Source organism: Mesoplodon mirus, assembly GCF_964341445.2.
Source record: "Mesoplodon mirus genome assembly, chromosome: 20".
Taxonomy (NCBI): Eukaryota; Metazoa; Chordata; class Mammalia; order Artiodactyla; family Ziphiidae; genus Mesoplodon; species Mesoplodon mirus.
The window spans coordinates 13,860,703-13,880,256 of NC_138996.1; the positions used below are offsets into that span (position 1 = coordinate 13,860,703).

Consider the following 19,554-nt stretch of genomic DNA (forward strand, 5'->3'; position numbering starts at 1 on the left):
TGGGGAAGCAAATAATCAAGTCCAGGAAGCGCAGAGTCCCATACAGGATAAATCCAAGGAGAAACACGCCAAAACACATATTAATCAAACTATCAAAATTTAAATACAAAGAAAAATATTAAAAACAGCAAGGGAAAAGCAACAAATAACATAAAAGGGAATCCCCATGAGGTTAACAGCGGACCTTTCAGCACAAACTCTGAAAGCCAGAAGGGAGTGAGAGGACATATTTAAAGTGTTGAAAGGGAAAAACCTACAACCAAGATTACTCTACCAAGTAGGGATCTCATTCACATTTGACAGAGAAATTAAAACTTTTACAGACGAGCAAAAGCTAAGATCATCCAGCACCATCAAACCAGCTTTACAACAAATGCTAAAGGAACTTCTCTAGGCAGGAAACACAAGAGAAGGAAAAGACCTACAATAACAAACCCAAAATAATTAAGAAAATGATAATAGGAACATACATATTGATAATTACCTTAAATGTAAATGGATTAAATGCTCCAACCAAAAGACATAGATGGCTGAATGGATACAAAAACAAGACCCATATATATGCTGTCTACAAGAGACCCACTTCAGACCTAGGGACACATACAGACTGAAAGTGAGGGGATGGAAAAATATACTCCTTGCAAATGGAAATCAAAAGAAAGCTGCAGTAGCAATTCTCATATCAGACAAAAGAGACTTTAATATAAAGACTATTACAAGAGACAAAGAAGGACACTACATAATGATCAATGTATCAATCCAAGAAGAAGATATAACAATTGTAAATATTTATGCACCCGACACAGGAGCACCTCAATACATAAGGCAAATGCTAACAGCCATAAAAGGGGAAATCAACAGTAACACAATAAAAGTAGGGGACTTTAACACCCCACTTTCACCAGTGGACAGATCATCCAAAATGAAAATAAATAAGGAAACACAAGCCTTAAATGACACATCAAACAAGGTGGACTTAATTGATATTTATAGGACATCCCATCCAAAAAAAAAGAGAATACACTTCTTCTCAAGTGCTCACGGAACATTCTCCAGGATAGATCATATCTTGGGTCACAAATCAAGCCTTGGTAAATTTAAGAAAGCTGAAATCATATCAAGTATCTTTTCTGATCACAGTGCTATGACACTAGATATCAATTACAGGACAAAACTGTAAAAAAAATACAAAACACATGGATGCTAAACAGTATGCTACTAAATAATCAGGAGATCCCTGAAGAAATCAAAGAGGAAACCAAAAAATACCTGAAAAAAATGACCTTGAAAACACGACGACCCAAAACCTATGGGATGCAGCAAAAGCAATTCTAGGAGGGAAGTTTATAGCAACATAATCCTACCTCAAGAAACAAGAAACACCTCAAATAAACAACATAACCTTACACCTAAAGCAATTAGAGCAAGAAGAACCCCCAAATAATTAGCAATTAGAGCAAAAATAAAAAGCAATTAGAGCAAAAAAAACCCCCAAAATAAGCAGAAGGAAAGAAATCATAAATATCAGATAAGAAATAAATGAAGGAAACAATAGCAAAGATCAATAAAACGAAAAGATGGTTCTTTCAGAAGAGAAACAAAATTGATAAACCATTAGCCAGACTCATCAAGAAAAAAAGGGAGAAGACTCAAATCAAAAGAATTAGAGGGCCTCCCTGGTGGCGCAGTGGTTGAGAGTCCGCCTGCCGATGCAGGGGATACAGGTTCGTGCCCCGGTCTGGGAGGATCCCATGTGCCGCGGAGCGGCTGGGCCCGTGAGCCATGGCCGCTGGGCCTGCGCGTCCGGAGCCTGTGCTCCGCAACGGGGGAGGCCACAGCAGTGGGAGGCCCGCATACCGCAAAAAGAAGAAAAAAAAAAAAAAAAAAAAAGAATTAGAAATGAAAAAAGAGGAAAAAAGTGACATTGCAGAAATACAGAGGATCATGAGACATTAATACAAGCAACTATATGCCAATAAAATGGAAAACCTGGACTAAATGGACAAATTTTTACAAAAGCGCAACTTTCCGAGACTGAACCAGGAAAACAGAAAATATAAACAGACCAATCACAAGCACTGAAATTGAAACTGAATAAAAACCTTCCAACAAACAAAAGCCCAAGACCAGATGGATTCACAGGCAAATTCTATGAAACATTTAGAGAAGAGCTAACACCTATCCTTCTCAAATTCTTCCAAAATACAGCAGAGGGAGGAACACTCCCAAACTCATTCTACGAGGCCACCATCACTGTGATAACAAAACCAGACAAAAATGGCGCAAAAAAAAACTACAGTCTAATATCACTGATGAATGTAGATGCAAAAATCCTCGACAAAATAATAGCAAACAGAATCCAACAGCACATTAAACTGATCATACACCATGATCAAGTGGGGTTTAGCCCAGGAATGCAAGGATCCTTCAATAAACACAAATGAATCAATGTGATACACTATACTAACAAACGGAAGGAGAAAAACCATATGATCATCTAAATAGATGCAGAAAAAGCTTTTGACAAAATTCAACACCCATTTATGATAAAAACCCTCCAGAAAGTAGGCACAGTGGGAACTTACATCAACATAATAAAGGCCATATATGACAAACCCACAGCCAACATCATTCTCAATGGTGAAAAGCTGAAACCATTTCCACTAAGATCAGGAATGAGACAAGGTTGCCCACTCTCACCACTATTATTCAACATTGTTTTGGAAGTTTTAGCCACAGCAGTCTGAGAAGAAAAAGAAATAAAAGGAATCCATATTGGAAAAGAAGTAAAACTGTCACTGTTTGCTGATGACATGATACTATACATAGAGAATCCTAAAGATGCTACCAGAAAACTACTAGAGCTAATCAATGAATCTGGTAAAGTAGCAGGATACAAAACTAATGCACAGAAGTCTCTTGCATTCCTATATGCTAATGATGAAAAATCTGAAAGAGAAATTAAGGAAACACTCCCATTTACCACTGCAACAAAAAGAATAAAACACCTAGGAATAAACCTACCTAAGGAGACACAAGACCTGTATGCAGAAAACTATAAGACACTGAAGAAAGAAATTAAAGATGATTCAAACAGATGGAGAGATATACCATGTTCTTGGAATCAATATTGTGAAAATGACCTTACTACCCAATGCGATCTACAGATTCAGTGCAATCCCTATCAAACTACCAATAGCATTTTTCACAGAAGTAGAACAGAAAATTTCACAATTTGTATGGAAACACAAAAGACCCCGAAGAGCCCAATAAATCTTGAGAAAGGAAAATGGAGCTGGAGGAATCAGGCTCCTGGACCTCCGACTATACTACAAAGCTACAGTAATCAAGACAGTATGGTACTGGCATAAAAAACAGAAATATAGATCAATGGAACAGGATAGAAAGCCCAGAGATAAACCCACGCACATATGGTCACCTTATCTTTGATAAAGGAGGCAAGAATATACAATGGAGAAGAGACAGCCTCTTCAATAAGTGGTGCTGGGAAAACTGGACAGCTACATGTAAAAGAATGAAATTAGAACACTCTCTAACACCGTACACAAAAATAAACTCAAAATGGATTAAAGACTTAAATGTAAGGCCAGACACTATAAAACTCTTAGAGGAAAACATAGGCAGAACACTGTATGACATAAATCACAGCAAGATCCTTTTTGACCCATCTCCTAGAGAAATGGAAATAAAAACAAAAATAAACAAATGGGACCTAATGAAACTTAAAAGCTTTTGCACAGCAAAGGAAACCATAAACAAGACTAAAAGACAACCCTCAGAATGGGAGAAAATATTCCCAAATGAAGCAACTGACAAAGGATTAATCTCCAAAATATACAAGCAGCTCATGTAGCTCAATATCAAAAAAACAACCCAATCTAAATATGGGCAGAAGACCTAAACAGACTTTCTCCAAAGAAGATATATAGATGGCCAACAAACACATGAAAGGATGCTGAACATCATTAATCATTAGAGAAATGCAACTCAAAACTACAATGAGGTATCACCTCACACTGGTCAGAATGGCCATCATCAAAAAATCTAGAAACAATAAATGCTGGAGAGGGTGTGGAGAAAAGGGAACCCTCTTGCACTGTTGGTGGGAATGTAAATTGATACAGCCACTATGGAGAACAGTATGGAGGTTCCTTAAAAAACTAAAAATAGAACTACCATACGACCCAGCAATCCTACCACTGGGCATATACCCTGAGAAAACCATAATTCAAAAAGAGACATGTACCAAAATGTTCATTGCAGCACTATTTACAATAGCCAGGACATGGAAGCAACCTAAGTGTCCATCGACAGATGAATGGATCAAGAAGATGTGGCACATATGTACAATGGAATATTACTCAGCCATAAAAAGAAACGAAATAGTTATTTGTAGTGAGGTGGGTGGACCTAGAGTCTGTCATACAGAGTGAAGTAAGTCAGAAAGAGAAAAACAAATACTGTATGCTAACACATATATATGGAATCTGAAAAAAAAAGGTTCTGATGAACCTAGGGACAGGTCAGGAATAAAGTTGCAGACGTAGAGAATGGACTTGAGGACACGGGGAGGGGCAAGGGTAAGCTGGGGCAAAGTGAGAGAGTGGCACTGACATCTATACACTAGCAAATGTAAGATAGCTAGTGGGAAGCAGCTGCATCCCATGGGGAGATCCGCTTGGTGCTCTGTGTCCACCTAGAGGGCTGGAATAGGGAGGGTGTGAGGGATACGCAAGAGGGAGGGGATATGGGGATATATGTATACGTATAGCTGATTCACTTTGTTATACAGCAGGAACTAAGACAACATAGTAAAGCAATTACACTGCAATAAAGATGTTAAAAAATAATACAGAGGATACAGTCCATCTTTGTAGCTGTCATTCATTTCATCAAATTGAGTATCTATTATGTGCTGGATACCATTTGCTGGCATTGAATCCTTACTGAGGGAACTCTTTCTGTACCTAAACTGGTGTTCTCATGCACACACTGTACTATATTAGCTGCTTCCCATTAGCATCTTTCTCAAAGCCTACCATTTAAGCTACTCTGCCTTATGGCTTAATTGCTATAGAACAAGCATTTGGTCTTACAACAAAAATATGTGCAGGAAATGTAGGTGAAATATCTTCTTTCACTGTTACAGATAAAAAAGCAAATAACTGCCTTTTCTTAAAGATGAAAAATGTTTGCAAAACCTCACATTGGTACACATGTAGTTCTTGGAATAAAAATACATGAAGGAAAGATTCTGTGCAAGGATGTACCACAGGCTTTCTCATTTTTTCCTTCCCATCCATCTCAAAACCTAGAGTGCACTGTCTCAGAGACACACTAGAGGGCAAAGGCTAGGAGTGACAGCTGGTCCCGAATCAGAAACATAATGAAGGGACTTCATCCACCATTTTGTACGTTGGTTTGTTGGTGCATGAGGAATAAAGAGCAGGGCCAGTAAAACCCAGTTCAAAAAGCAGCGCTTGAATAATATTAGAGGGTGAGTGTCTCTCAATAGCATCCTCATTACCAGGCAAGAGTGAAGAAGCTCTCTCCAGGGAAATAGAGTACACCATTTCCCCCCACCCTTTTGATTTAAACCTGTGAAAAATTCCAATTAGCATCAAGATACACCAGTGCCAACAGAGTAAGCTGAATTCTCCTGTTAAGATAGGATCTGTGTGTGTTTATTTCATCATTAGGGTTTAATATACTGGTACTGCCCAATCCTAGACTGTCCCAGACCAATTAGAGAGGACTACGAAAGTGGGAACCCTAATCCCATTGGTCACATTCATCTCTAAAATGGGCTCAGTATCACCGGCTCCCTCTCAATTTTACAGATGTATTATAAAGATAAAAGGGCTATTCCACAAAGTGCTTTGGGGATTTTAGATGAAAGGTGAGGCAGAACTACATACAAACTCATTTATTCTATGTACCTGGGAAACTTAACCTCCACATGACATCTAAATAAAACAATGTTTGTTGTGACGACTGAACCTGAGTTGAGCTAGAACACGTTTGTGACTCAATCTTACAGAAAATGTGTGATTATAACAAATAAGACGAAACAGGTAAACTCCTTCAGAGTACAATTCTGTTTACGGACTTCACATAAAAACAAAGAGTGCTACAAATTAGGAACCATGTTAGGAAACTAGTTATTGGACCTTTACTTACAAAACTAAGCAATGCATTATATGATATGCTCAGGCATGATCCTATTATAATCTAACCTTCTATGTTTCAAACATTTCTTCCTTATCAGTTGAATGGGAGAGGATTTATTAGAGTTTTCCCCATAGGAAATCAGAATGACTACAGGAAGAGACCTCAGGCAGACATGGAGAACTGCTCCCACTAGGGAACAGAGTCTGTGAAAATGACTTGTGGTTTATCGACCGTCAAGAGTAAACACACAGGATGGTGGCCAGGGTCATTTTCAATGGTACTGGGGTTCCTTGCTGAGTTAGCAGGAGTGCAGCAGGGTCTCCAAAATGTTTGGACGGGCAAGATACACAAAGACCTCCTGAGAGCAGGAGGAAAGGATATCCTACTAGGGGAGCCGATGGGAATCTCCACACCTTGAGGTACTTAACCTTGGCAGTGTTATTCCCTCACTGGGAATGCGAGAGCCAGGGAAGGGTTCTGTGGTGTCACCTGTCTATGGGGCAGTCTCTGTATAGGTCTTTACCTAAATCAATGGTTACCCTGGGGGCAATTTTGCCCACCAATCAAGGGGAGACATTTGTCAATGTCTGGAATCATTTCTGATTGGCTCAACTGAGGTGGGAGGGGGTTCTACTGACATTGAGTGGGTGGAGCCCAGGGATGCTACTAACCTTCCTACAACTCCCCCCACCGAAAAACATCACTGGGCCGCAAATAGCAATAGTGCTGAGGTTCGGGAAACCCAACCTAAGTCAAAAGAATGTATCCTTGATACAAATGAACTTATTTACAAAACAGAAACAGACCCACAGCTTAAAAAACAAACTTATGGTTACTAAAGGGGAAAGGTGAGGGGAAGGGATAAATTAGGAGTTTGGATTAAAATATACACACTACTATACAGAAAATAAACAACAAGGACCTACTGTATCACACAGGAAACTCTACTCAATATTCTGTAATAACGTATAAGGGAAAAGAATCTGAAAAAGAATGGATATATGTATAACTGAATCACTTTTCTGTACACCTGAAACTATCACAACTTTGTAAGTCAACTATACTCCAATATAAAATAAAAAATTAAACTAAAAAAGAAATAAAAGGTGACATCAAATCACACACAGAAAAAACACTGTACCCTTTATTTGTTTAATTTTAGGTCATTCACCATCTCCTTTGTGACAGATGCTCAGTTACTAAAAACTATTTTTTAAAAATTTTTATTTGTTTTTTTTAAACATCTTTATTGGAGTATAATGGCTTTACGATGGTGTGTTAGTTTCTGCTTTACAACAAAGTGAATCACTTATACATATACATATGTTCCCATATCTCTTCACTCTTGCATCTCCCTCCCTCCCACCCTCCCTATCCCACCCCTCTAGGTGGTCACAAACCACCTAGCTGATCTCCCTGTGCCATGCGGCTGCTTCCCACTAGCAATCCACCCTACGTTTGGTAGTGTATATATGTCCATGCCACTCTCTCACTTCATCACAGCTTACCCTTCCCCCTCCCCAAATCCTCAAGTCCATGCTCTAGTAGGTCTGTGTCTTTATTTCCATCCTACCCCTAGGCTCTTCATGACATTTTTTTTCTTAGATTCCATATATACGTGTTAGCATATGGTATTTGTTTTTCTCCTTCTGACTTACTTCACTCTGTATGACAGACTCCAGGTCCACCCACCTCACTACAAATAACTCTATTTCGTTTCTTTTCATGGCTGAGTAATATTCCATTGTATATATGTGCCACATCTTCTTTATCCATTCATCTGTTGATGGACACTTAGGTTGCTTCCATGTCCTGGCTATCGTAAATAGAGCTGAAAAGAACATTATGGTACATGACTCGTTTTGAATTATGGTTTTCTCAGGGTATATGCCCAGTAGTGGGATTGCTGGGTCATATGGTAGTTCTATTTGTAGTTTTTTTTTTTTTTTTTTTTTTGCAGTACATGGGCCTCTCACAGTTGTGGCCTCTCCCGTTGCAGAGCACAGGCTCTGGACGCGCAGGCTCAGCGGCGATGGCTCATGGGCCTAGCCGCTCCGCAGCATGCGGGATCTTCCCGGACCAGGGCACGAACCCGTGTCCCCTGCATCGGCAGGCGGACTCTCAAGCACTGCGCCACCAGGGAAGCCCCTATTTGTAGTTTTTTAAGGAACCTCCATACTGTTCTCCATAGTGGCTGTTTCAACTTACATTCCCACCAACAGTGCAAGAGGGTTCCCTTTTCTCCACACCCTCTCCAGTATTTATTGTTTCTAGATTTTTTGGAGATGGCCATTCTGACCAGTGTGAGATGATATCTCATTGTAGTTTTGATTTGCATCTCTCTATTGATTAATGATGTTGAGCATTCTTTCATTTGTTTGTTGTACTGTAGGTATAAAACCTATTGTTACACCCTGCTTTCCATGCCCTCCAGCCCCGAAATCGATTTATACAAATGAGTGTACATCAATAGCTCCAGCATAAATCCAGGCAAGCGTAATATAGAATTGGGTAGTACGTAATCAGAACTCTAAATGACTAGGGAAAATCGAATCACTAAATAGTTTTGCTTATTCTGTGGTCTTCCTGCTACACACCTCTTCTCAGTCAAAAACAAGATCATCCAAGATTTCTACTGTCTTCGAGCAGAAGCAAGAAGAACAACGATCCTGCAGCCTGTGGAAAAAAACCACATTCACAGAAAGACAGATAAGATGAAAAGGCAGAGGGCTATGAACCAGATGAAGGAACAAGATAACACACCAGAAAAACGACTAAATGAAATGGATATAGGCAACATTCCAGAAAAAGAATTCAGAATAATGATAGTGAAGATGATCCAGGACCTAGGAAAAGAATAGAGGCAAACTTCGAGAAGATGCAAGAAATGTTTAACAAATATCTAGAAGAATTAAAGAACAAAAAAACAGAGATGAGCAATACAATAACTGAAATGAAAACTACGCTATAAGGAATCAATAGCAGAGTAACTGAAGCAGAAGAAAAGACAAGTGACCTGGAAGATGAAATCGTGGAATTCACTGATGCAGAACAGAATAAAGAAAAAAGAATGAAAAGCAATGAACACAGGCTAAGAGACCTCTGGGACAACATTAAACACAACAACATTCGCATGATAGGGGTCCCAGAAGGAGAAGAGAGAGAGAAAGGACCAGAGAAAATATTGGAAGAGATTATAGTCGAAAACTTCCCTAACATGGGAAAGGAAATAGCCACCCAAGTCCAGGAAGCGCAGACAGTCCCATAAAGGATAACCCCAAGGAGAAACACGCCGAGACACATAGTATCCAATCTGGCAAAAATTAAAGACAAAGAAAAATTACTGAAAGCAGCAGGGAAAAACAACAAAAAACATACAAGGGAACTCCCATAAGGTTAACAGCTGACTTCTCAGCAGAAACTCTGCAAGCCAGAAGGGAGTGGCATGACATATTTAAAGTGATGAAAGGGAAAAACCTACAGCCAAATTACTCTACCCAGCAAGGATCTCATTCAGATTTGATGGAGAAATCAAAAGCTTTACAGACAAGCAAAAGCTAAGAGAATTCAGCACCACCAAACAAGCTTTACAACAAATGCTAAAGGAATTTCTCTAAGTAGGAAAAACAAGAGAAAAAGAGGACTTACAAAAACAAACCCAAAACAATTAAGAAAATGGTAACAGGAACATACATATCAATAATTACCTTAAACGTGAATGGACAAGAGACACAGGCTTGCTGAATGGATACAAAAACAAGACCCATATATTTGCTGTCTACAAGAGACCCACTTCAGACCTAGGGACACATATACATTGAAAGTGAGGGGATAGAAAAAGATGTTCCATGCAAATGGAAATCAAAAGAAAGCTGGAGTAGCAATACTCATATCAGATAAAATAGATTTTAAAATAAAGAATGTTACAAGAGACAAGGAAGGACACTATATAATGATCAAAGGATCAATCCAAGAAGAAGATATAAGAATTATAGGGGCTCCCCTGGTGGCGCAGTTGTTGAGAGTCTGCCTGCCAATGCAGGGGACACGGGTTCGTGCCCTGGTCTGGGCGCATCCCACATGCTGTGGAGTGGCTGGGCCCGTGAACCATGGCTGCTGAGCCTGCGCGTCCGGAGCCTGTGCTCCGCAACGGGAGAGGCCACAACAGTGAGAGGCCCATGTACCACAAAAAAAAAAAAAAAAAAGAATTATAAATATATATGCACCCAATATAGGAGCACCTCGATACATATGGCAAATGCTAACAGCTATAAAAGAGGAAATCGACAGTAACACAATAATACTGGGGGAATTTAACACCTCACTTACACCAATGGACAGATCATCCAAACAGAAAATTAATAAGGAAACACAAGCTTTGAATGACACTACAGACCAGAGAGATTTAATTGATATATTTATAGGACATTCCATCCAAAAACAGCAGATTACACTTTCTTCTCAAGCGCACATGGAATATTCTCCAGGATAGATCACATCTTGGGACACAAATCAAGCCTCACTAAATTTAAGAAAAATGAAATCATATCAACCATCTTTTCTGACCACAATGCTATCAGATTAGAAATCAATTACAGGGGAAAAAAAGCACAAAAAACACAAACACATGGAGGCTAAACAATACGTTACTAAATAACCAAGAGATCAGTGAAGAAATCAAAGAGGAAATCAAAAAATACCTAGAGACAAATGACAATGAAAACACGACGATCCAAAACCTATGGGATGCAGCAAAAGCAGCTCTAACAGGGAAGTTTAGAGCAATACAATCCTACCTCAAGAAACAACAAACCTCTCAAATAAACAACCTAACCTTACACCTAAGGAACTAGAGAAGGAAGAACAAAAAAACCCCCAAAGTTAGGAGAAGGAAAAAAATCATAAAGATCAGAGTAGAAATAAATGAAATAGAAACAAAGAGAACAATAGCAAAGATCAATAAAACTAAGAGCTGGTTCTTTGAGAAGATAAACAAAATTGATAAACCATTAGCCAGACTCATCAAGAAAAAGAGGGAGAGGACTCAAATCAATAAAATTAGAAATGAAAAAGGAGAAGTTGCAACAGACACCACAGAAATACAAAGCATCCTAAGAGACTACTACAAGCAACTCTATGCCAATATAATGGACAACCTGGAAGAAACAGACAAATTCTTAGAAAGGTATAACCTTCCAAGACTGCACCATGAAGAAACAGAAAATATCAACAGACCAGTCACAAGTTATGAAATTGAAACTGTGATTAAAAATCTTCCAACAAACAAATGTCCAGGACCAGATGGCTACACAGGTGAATTCTATCAAAATTTTTGAGAAGAGCTAATACCCATCCTTCTCAAACTCTTCCAAAAAATTGCAGAAGGAACACTCCCTAACTCATTCTATAAGGCCATTATCACCCTGATAACAAAACCATACAAAGATACTGCAAAAGAAAATAAAATTACAGACCAGTATCACTGATGAATATAGATGCAAAAATTCTCAACAAAATACTAGGAAACAAAATCCAACAACACATTAAAAGGATCCTACACCATGATCAAGTGGGATTTATCCCAGGGATGCAAGGATTCTTCAATAAACGCAAATCAATCAGTGATACACCATATTAACAAATTGAAGAATAAGAACTATGTGATCATCTACATAGATGCAGAAAAAGCTTTTGACAAAATTCAACACCCATTTATGATAAAAACTCTCCAGAAACTGGGCATAGAGGGAACCTACCTCAACATAATAAAGGCCATATACGACAAACCCACAGCAAACATCATTCTCAATGGTGAAAAACTGAAAGCATTTCCTCTAAGATCAGGAACAAGACAAAGATGTCCACTTTCACCACTATTATTCAACGTAATTTTGGAAGTCCTAGCCACGGCAATCAGAGAAGAAAAAGAAATAAAAGGAATCCAAACTGGAAAAGAAGTAAAACTGTCACTGTTTGCAGATGACATGATACTATAAATAGAGAATCCTAAAGATGCCACCAGAAAACCACTAGAGGTAATCAATGAATTTGGTAAAGCTGCAGGATACAAAATTAATGCACAGAAATCTCTTGCATTCCTGTACACTAATGAAAAATCTGAAAGAGAAATTAAGTAAACACTCCCATTTACCACTGCAACAAAGAGAATAAAATACCTAGGAATAAACCTACCTAGGGAGACAAAAGACCTGTATGCAGAAAACTATAAGACACTGCTGAAAGAAATTAAAGATGATACAAACAGATGGAGAGATACACCATGTTCTTGGATTGGAAGAATCAATATTGTGAAAATGATTATACTACCCAAAGCAATCTACAGATTCAATGCAATTGATATCAAATTACCAATGGAATTTTTTACAGAACTAGAACAAAAATCTTAAAACTTGTATGGAGACACAAAAGACCCCAAATAGCCAAAGTGGTCTTGAGGGAAAAAAACAGAGCTGGAGGAATCAGACTCCCTGACCTCAGACTATATTACAAAGCTACAGTAATCAAGACAATATAGTACTGGCACAAAAACAGAAATATAGATCAATGGAACAGGATAGAAAGCTCAGATATAAACCTACGCATCTATCGTCAACTAATCTATGACAAAGGAGGCAAGGATATACAATGGAGAAAAGACAGCCTCTTCAATAAGTGGTGCTGGGAAAACTGGACAGCTACATGTGAAAGAATGAAATTAGAACACTCCCTAACACCATACACAAAAATACACTCAAAATGAATTAGAGACCCAAAGGTAATACCGGATGCTATGAAACTCATAGAGGAAATGATAGGAAGAACACTCTGACATAAATCACAGCAAGATCTTTTTTGACCCACCTCCTAGTGTAATGGAAATAAAAACTAAAATAAACAAATGGGACCTAATGAAACTTAAAAGCTTTTGCAAAGCAAAGGAAACTACAAACAAGATGAAAAGACAACCCTCAGAATGGGCGAAAATATTTGCAAACGATTCAGTGGACAAAGGATTGATCTCCAAAATATATAAACCACTCATACAGCTCAATACTAAAAAAACAAACAACCCAAGCCAAAAATGGGCAGAAGACCTAAATAGACATTTCTCCAAAGAAGACATACAGATGGCCAAGAAGCACATGAAAACTGCTCAACATCACTAATTATTAGAGAAATGCAAATCAAAACTACAATGAGGTATCACCTCATACCAGTTAGAGGGGGCATCATCAGAATGTCTACAAACAACAAATGCTAGAGAGGGTGTGGAGAAAAGGGAACCCTCTTGCACTGTTGGTGGGAATGTAAATTGATACAGCCACTCTGGAGAACAGTATGGAGGTTCTTAAAAAACTAAAAATAGAATTACCATATGACCCAGCAATCCCACTACTGGGCATATACCCAGAGAAAACCGTAATTCAAAAAGACACATGCACCCCAGTGTTCACTGCAGCACTATTTACAACAGCCAGGACATGGAAGCAACCTAAATGTCCATCGACAGACGAATGGATAAAGAAGATGTGGCACCTATATACAATGGAATATTACTCAGCCATAAAAGGAACGAAATTGGGTCATTTGTAGAGACGTGGATGGATCTAGAGACTGTCATACAGAGTGAAGTAAGTCAGAAAGAGAAAAACAAATATCGTATATTAACGCATATATGTGGAACCTAGAAAAATAGTACAGCTAAACCGGTTTGCAGGGCAGAAATGGAGACACAGATGTAGAGAACAAACGTATGGACACCAAGGGGGAAAGTGGTGGGGGAGGGGTGGTGTGATGAATTGGGACATACATATATACATTGATATGTATAAAATGGATAACTAATAAGAACCTGCTGTTTAAAAAAATAAATAAAATAAAATAAAATAAATCTGGTTGTTCACCCCACACTAAGTAATCATTCATGCTTATAATGAAGGGACCCTGGAAAAATTCTGTCACTCATTGGCTCTTATAACTACCTGGATGTTTTTGACTTCTGAGGCTATATGACACTTTATGCTAATGCATGTGAAGGAAAATACATTTCATCTAATCAGGCATTGTTTAGACATCTGCCACCTGATTCCTATATATCCTTCATCACCCTGTCTCAGATGAAGCATTGGTTCTCAAATTAATTCATTAGTTGTGTAGAATAGCACTGGTTCAGAGAGGAAGGAAATGGATGCTTTCTTATGCCATGGTAAATAAAATGTTACGGATTTATAATTAGCTTCAACTGAACTCCTTAAACCTGTATGAGAGGTTTCTTAGTCTGAGCAATTTAATCCACATTTTCTTTCTGACACTCCCACTAAGCCGGCTTTGAGAAAGCTCATGATCCCCTTCCATTAAAAGATCAGTAATACAATATAAATGACAAAAAGAAAAAAGAAAAAAAGAGAGAGATTTCTACTCTCTTCTTCCTAAATATAATTTCCTCCCCTGTGTCCACCATGTAATTTTACTGGGTTTATTTCCGTGAGGGATGAATTGCATGTCTCCTCTTCAGGGCATCTCAGTGAGTCTGAGAGAGGGAAACTAAGACCATAACCTACGTCTATCGCCTTGATGAGGAGGAAAACACTACAAGCATAACTCATTTCCTCTCTCCTTTCCATATGATTCTTGATCTCCCATTTCTACATACGTAACAATCTTACTGCATATGCGTCTTTTATTGTCAGCCAGCTCAAATCCTTTTGTGAATGTAGGCAGGGTATAAATTACAAATAAGTAAATGCCACACAGAAGGACCCTTTACTACATGCATCATGTGCTATTTATAGCAGGTTTCACATAGCCTTCATCAGTAAACTGCCAGCAGTCAGTGTTGTTAAAATGATTTCTTACAACTAAGGAGCATTATCATGTTTTCCAAGCAGGCAAGGCAATGAGTTACTATAACTTCTGCTTGACTTCTTATTAAGAGCTAAACCACCTCAGAGTTAAAGCTAGTTTCCTGGGTAGGTGAGTAGACCCTAGATGAGTGACAGGTAAAGTGGAAGCCACACACTTAATGCGTTAGGATAAAATGTGCATCACTTTCAAAGTCAAAATATTTTTGTGTGTATGGATGTGGTGGGTGATAGCAACGGAGGTATCACTCTATAGCTACATCGCTGGAACCCAAAGGACCCACCTGGGTGCAAATACACCCTGGGACTGAGGTCGGGAGGGAGAGTCAGGAGGAAGAGAATGAGGAGGTAAATACTCCCCACAATGGGATGTAGATTATGGTGCCAAAGGACAGTAGGGAAAAAAAATAAAATGCTAGTGGACTCTTCTAAGAAGTCTGTACCTGTTTTGTGTAACTTTGTAGAAAAATCCAGAAGGAAAAAAAATAACCCGTAAGAATTGTTCCTTTATTTACCTTATAATTGCACAAAAGGCACTCTGAAATCAATATATGCCGTCATGTCATCTGTTTTTTTCCCTGCATCACAATTTGTAACCTTTCAAAACTAAATAACTTGTCTCTCTGTACCCTGGAACTCAGTATACTTCTTCTAATGCTCTAAATTCTCTCAAATAGATCCATTTAGGTCACCCAAGGCCCAGGAAATGAATTCACACAGCTCTACCAGGAGCTCTCTAGTTAGCGCCAGAGGACCTTGGGATGGAAATCGTTCTCATTTTCGCGATCCCATTAGTAAGGATGTGTTTTGCAGTGTCTCTGTTCTGTAACCTTTGCTACTCCTTTGTGTGTTGCCTAGTTTAGTTTACAGTTTATCACTGAAGTAAAAATATGGAGGCTTCTTGCTTCTTGGGGAAAATGAGCACCATGTACACAGGCCTTGATTGAATGGCAATTCTCTGTGATTCTGGAAAAATGCTTAAGAGCACAACACAAACAAAATGGTGAATATTTTTTAGTTTTTTGTTTTAGTCTCACTTATGAGTTTATAAAGCATTTTCCAAACAATTCTGATTTAAAATTTTAACAACAACATAGGGCGATAGATGTTATCTGGACCAATATTCAGAAATCTTAAGATCACATAGGTCAATGAGTGGTAGGGTTAAAATGAAGTGCCAGGGTTTTGTTTGTTTGAACTACAAAGCCTGTGTTCTTCTCTGTACATTCCAGTGGATGACTGGTTTGGACTAACCACCGAGCTTTGATCTGGCTTTTTTTTTTTTTTTTTTTGCCTTACGCGGGCCTCTCACTGTTGTGGCCTCTCTCGTTGCGGAGCACAGGCTCCGGACGCGCAGGCTCAGCGGCCATGGCTCACGGGCCCAGCCGCTCCGCAGCATGTGGGATCCTCCCGGACCGGGGCACAAACCCGCGTCCCCTGCATCGGCAGGCGGACTCTCAACCACTGCGCCACCAGGGAAGCCCCTGATCTGGCTTCTTGTCAAGATTCTACCTTCCACATGATCGTTCTTGTGGATTCCTACCTATGGGTAAGTGACCCTGCCTCGTGCCTAACCCAGGCTCTGTGACACTACATTGCTGCCTGCACTCACTGCTCTGGGCCTCCGTGTGCCTGGAAGTATGTACTTGACGCCAGAAAATGTAGGTCTAGCCATGCTGACCAGATATTTTAAAGGCTATACCTGGGATCGAAACAGAAAATAATTCTTCATCTCAGGGAACAAAAAGAGCATAAAATAAATTGCTTAGTATTGGACTAGAAGGGGTATGTACACCTAAAATTACTGACTGTGGTCTAGAAAAAGACTTTGTAAATCAGAAAAAGGTGGGACACGGGGGACCACCGACAAGGGAATGTTTAGATTTTGAACCTGGCAGCAAGTTAACAAGCATGTAAAGATAGACAACTGGTCTACCTAAACACTGGGGAGTTGGGATCCCAACGTTTTGCACACTGAGTCATATCCCCAGGGGAGCAGAGAATGCCAAGGAATACGGCAGTTGGCATGGCTGCAGGCTCTACTGTCAACGGTACTATTGGAGGGAGGTGGAGAACCCTGCAGAGGAGACCCCAGGCACACTGACTCCGTGGGAATTAACTGGGACCCAGACTATCCGAACTGCAAGTTGGCACCTGAGAACCAACTTCTCTTCCGTAAGGAGGGAGCTGATTATTAAAGCTAGAGTCTACTGGTGCAGCCACTGTGGAAAGCAGTATAGAGGTTTCTCACAAAACTAAAAATAGTTTCCCACTTGGAAACTACCATATGAGCCAGCAATTCCACCCCTGGGTATATATCCAAAAAAACAAAACAAAAACAAAAAGACTAATTCAAAAAGATACATGCACCCCTGTGTTCACAGCAGCATCATTTACAAATAGCCAAGATATGGAAGTAACCTAAGCGCCTAACAATAGATGAATGGATAAAGAGGATGTGAGATAGATACACACACACACACACACACACACACACACACACACACACACACACACACACCATGGAATACCACTCGGCCATAAAACAGAATGAAATTTTGCCATTTGCAGCAACATGGATGGAGTTGGTGGGCATTACGCTAAGTGAAATAAGTCAGACAGAGAAAGACACATACTGTATGATATCACTTATATGTGGAATCTAAAAAATACAACAAACTAGTGAATATAACAACAAGAAGCAGACTCGCAGAGAATGAACTAGTGGTTGCCAGCGGCGGGGGAGCAGCAAAGGGGTGGCGGAGTGGGAGGTACAAACTATTGGGGGTAAGACAGGCTCAAGGATGTACTGTACAACACGGGGAATAGAGTCAATATTCTGTAATAACTATAAATGGAAAGGAACCTTTAAAAATGGTATAAAAATAAAAACAATTTTTTTTAAAGCTGGAGTCCAAACAAAGGAGGTGAGAATCCACCGACAGGCAGTTTGTAGAGATGTGGGAAGTCAAGGGCTAGTTTTGGACTAGGAAAGGGGCTCTAAAGGAACCACAATCAGTAGCTGAGAACAAGGAGGGCTACTGGAGCAGGCAAGACCTCACACACGTGGCGGGAGAGGATGAGGTAGCCTAGACCCATCTGAGCCTTTCTGGCCTGAAGGTGGCTAACAGCTGGGAGGGGCAGAATGCCCACAGTGGGTCTGAGGACACCAGCATAAAGGCGACGTGTGACTTTGGGTTGACCTCCTTGTGCACTGTCCTGCAGTGGATGAGACTGCAGCGAAAGAGGAGCAGGGATGTGATCTTCAGAGAAGAATTCCATGTCCCCTCCTGCCTCTGAATGTGGCAGCCACAGCAGCACAGGGAGGAGGCCGTGGCTGGTGGCAGGTTCGCGTATCTCCTCGGATAAATGTGACCCGGACAGAAAGAGGTTTACCAGATGGATCTGAAGTCAAATGACACTCAGCCTTCAGGGATCGAAGGCCCCCTTCCTCAGCCTTCATAACCGCTGAGGTCACAAAGAACCTATTTCTATGTCTATGTCATCCCATATAACAAACAAAATAAAAGTAGCTGGTCTTTCAGCTCCAAGTTTTGGAGGGAATCAATGCCACGTTAAAGAGGTTTGTTTCCCAAATAATGTAGGCTTTCCTCACTCACGTACTGAGAAGAAAGCATGAGGGGAAAAGAGATTGAAGCTCACCCCAAACAGGAGAAAAACAGAAAACGTTTCCGTCCACTATGAACACAGATCCAGGGCAGGTTTATAGATTTGCCACTGGTTGCATCTCACATATGCAGATATCAGTCAGTCATCTGGTTTCAGCTGGGTCTTGGTTTTAAGGCCAAGGGGGCCCTGATGGCTCTGTGGCAACGCAACAGATTTCTGTGCTTGAGTCTGGGAAGCAAGGCTTTGATGATGACCCTGATGGAATAGTGGGTGATGCCAGACACGTGCAGAGTGCAGATGCCTACACGGATCCCAGTTAGGAATTCATCTTGTCCTTAGAGGATTGGATAAATGATGCAGAGGAATTCTTTTTCTGGCTGATATAAAATCATATTAAATAGGAAAATAAGTTAGTCACATTAAAACACCCTCTGGGGCTTCCCTGGTGGCGCAGTGGTTGAGAGTCCGCCTGCCGATGCAGGGGACACGGGTTCGTGCCCCGGTCTGGGAGGATCCCATGTGCCGCGGAGCGGCTGGGCCCGTGAGCCATGGCTGCTGGGCCTGTGCGTCCGGAGCCTGTGCTTCGCAACGGGAGAGGCCACAACAGTGAGAGGCCCGCGTAAGGCAAAAAAAACAAACAAAAAAAACAAACAAAAAAACACCCTCTGAAGAAAGTACAAGAGTGAGGGACCATGGATCCCAAAGCTCTATCGCAACTATACATAATCCGTGCACATAACCATGGTCAGGCCTAAGGGTGATCATCGTCCATATCATCATACTACAGGTGAAGACACTGAGTCCCAGGGAGGTAAAGTATATTGAATAAGAGCTCTAAGCGAAATCAGAGGAAGTTCCTCTTCATCTGCCC

The 19,554-nt window shown here is 40.1% G+C and overlaps 1 protein-coding gene across 3 annotated transcripts in view; it reads right to left on the reverse strand.

Moving 5' to 3' along the window:
• The window catches only part of UNC5D (unc-5 netrin receptor D), a gene marked incomplete at its 5' end in the record, with an annotated part of 606,527 nt that overhangs the window by 167,070 nt on the left and 419,903 nt on the right, over positions 1-19,554 (reverse strand). The gene's annotated exons all lie outside the window — the stretch shown is intronic.